Here is a 2435-nt window from a genome sequence, read left to right as displayed (position 1 = left end):
CTGAAATGAAACAGGAGACATCACTACAAATCCCATGGGTATTAAAAGGCTAATGAAGAAAGACAATGAACAACTCTTTGCCCACATATTTAATAACCTAGATAAAAATGGGTTAATTCCTTAAATGACACAATCTCCCAAAACTCACGCAAGAAGAAATAGACAATCTGTATAAGCCTATATCTATTAAATAAATCAAATCAATTGCTAATAACCTTTCTTTTTTATTATTGTTGTTCAAGTACAGTTGTCTCCATTTTCTCCCACCCCACCCACCCCTACCTCCCACCCTCAATTCTATCTCCCTTTGGCATTGTCCATGAACTACCAGTCTGATAAAATAAAGCATTTGCCCTGCATGATGATGAATGATACAGGCAGGTCCAAGTAGAATACAAGAAAGAGATGAAAAGTGTCTGTCTGGAAAAGCTGTTATCTATGGTTTTGTCAAAGATGAAGAAAATCACAGAAGCCTACCTTGGGAATTCTGTGACCAATGCTGTTTTCACAGTATCACCTTACTTCAGTGCCTTTCTGCATCACTGGAATTATTGCTGGTGTCAATGAATTTAGAATCATCATGGATCCAAATGCTGTTGCTATTGCTTATAGCTTACACAACAAGGTTAAAGCTGAAAAACATGAGCTGATCTTTGACTTAGGAGGTTCTCTTTTGATGTGTCAAACCTCACTATTAAAGATGGGATCTTTGAGGTTAAATCTATAACTGGAGACAGCTACTTAGGTGGTAAAGTCCATGACAACCAAGTGGTCAAACATTTTATTGCAGAGTTCAAGTGCAAGCATGAAGAAGACATCAGTGAGAACAAGAGGGTTGTCCATTGCCTCTGTACTGCTTGTGAATGTACCAAGTGCACTCTCTCTCTCTTCCAACACCCAGGTCAGTACTGAGATTGATTCACTATATGAAGGAATCAACTTCTATACCTCCATTACCCATACCCAATTTGAAGAATTGAATGCTCACTATTTTGTGGCACACCAGACACTGTACGCAGAGCCCTTCAGGATGCCAAGCTAGAGAAGTCCCAGACCCATGATATCATCCTGGTGGGTAGTTCTACTCATATTCTCATGATTCAAAAACCTCTACAGGACTTCCTCAATGGAAAGGAGGTGAATGGCAGTATTAACCCTGACGAGGCTGTTGCTTACTGTGCAGCTGTCCTATCTGGAAACAAATCTGAAAACTTTGGAGATTTTCTGCTCTTGGGTGTTACTCCTTTTTCTCTTAGCATTGAAACTTCTGGCAGAGCCATGACTGTCCTCATCAAGCACAACTACCAACCCTACCTAGCAGATGCAGACCTTCACTACCTACTCTGACCACCAGGCAGGTGTGCTCACTCAGGTTTATGAAGACAAGTGAACCATAACCAAAGATTACATGTTTGTAACTCTGTACTTGACAAGTTTGACAGACTTACCTCCTGCACCCTGTGGTGTTCCTCAGATTCAAGTCACTTCTAATATTGATGCTAATGGCATCTTCAGTGTTTTTGCTGTGGATAAGAGTACAGGAAAAAAAACAAGATTACCGATTACAATCACTATCCACAAGAACCACTTAAGCAAAGAATACAGGGAACATGGTCCGAGAAGCTGAGAAGTACAAAGTTGAAGATGAAAGGCAGTTGGACACCTTCCTATATTTTGTCAACATAAATTGTAGGAAATAGAAACATCTCTAGACAGGTCAAGCAGAACAGGATTTAATACACAAACCACAAGTTCACAAAATTATAGCAAGGCCTAGAATATCTACATGGAAAACTACATTCTCCATTAAGACAGTAAAGGAGATATTACATACAGATGAAGTTGGGCTTTGTTTTGGGCAGACTGGGTATAGGTATGTAGATTTGATGTACAGGAGGTGAAAATTTCTATCCAATGGCTTCTTTAGGTCAATAAAATGAGGCCGCTGAGAAGAATAGCAGTGAGGTTGAAGGTTTGAGAGAAAGAAAAGGTATGACAGTAAATGTGGACCATGTCCAAGGACTTCAGTGTGATTGCCAGACAGTGGTTCAGATTCAGTTGATGATATTAACCATTAATTCATAGGGATTTAATCTGTCTGGTGATGTGTTCTTTATTTTCATGACCTTTACCAAGTTACACATCTGGCTTTCATTTTCATATTCTAAAGTAGAGATGATAAAATTGCACAAAATATTGCTTTTCAAACTTAGTACGTGTTTCCACCCTAGTCCAAGCCCAAGTCCAAAGTCCATCAGAGAATGTATCTCAGTCTCATGAAGTTCTTCTACCTTCAGCATCTCTGTACATTCTTCCTCTAACCTAGACCACCTCCCTCTCCCAGCCCTTAGCTCCTAAAAAAAAAAAAAATCTCTAACCAGAGCTATGGGAGATCATTAGAGACCCAGCCCACAGCAAAGGCAAAGGTAAGTCTG

At 39.8% G+C, this 2435-nt stretch overlaps 1 pseudogene; it reads left to right on the top strand.

Annotated features, from left to right (window-relative positions):
• The first annotated feature begins 319 nt into the window (after window positions 1-319).
• On the top strand, window positions 320-1700 carry LOC114498847 (annotated as a pseudogene).
• The last annotated feature ends 735 nt before the right edge of the window (window positions 1701-2435 follow it).

Source organism: Phyllostomus discolor, chromosome 6 (assembly GCF_004126475.2).
Source record: "Phyllostomus discolor isolate MPI-MPIP mPhyDis1 chromosome 6, mPhyDis1.pri.v3, whole genome shotgun sequence".
In the NCBI taxonomy this organism is placed as follows: Eukaryota; Metazoa; Chordata; class Mammalia; order Chiroptera; family Phyllostomidae; genus Phyllostomus; species Phyllostomus discolor.
The sequence above is the reverse complement of the archived record's forward strand: the minus strand, read 5'-3'. Positions and strand labels throughout refer to the sequence as shown.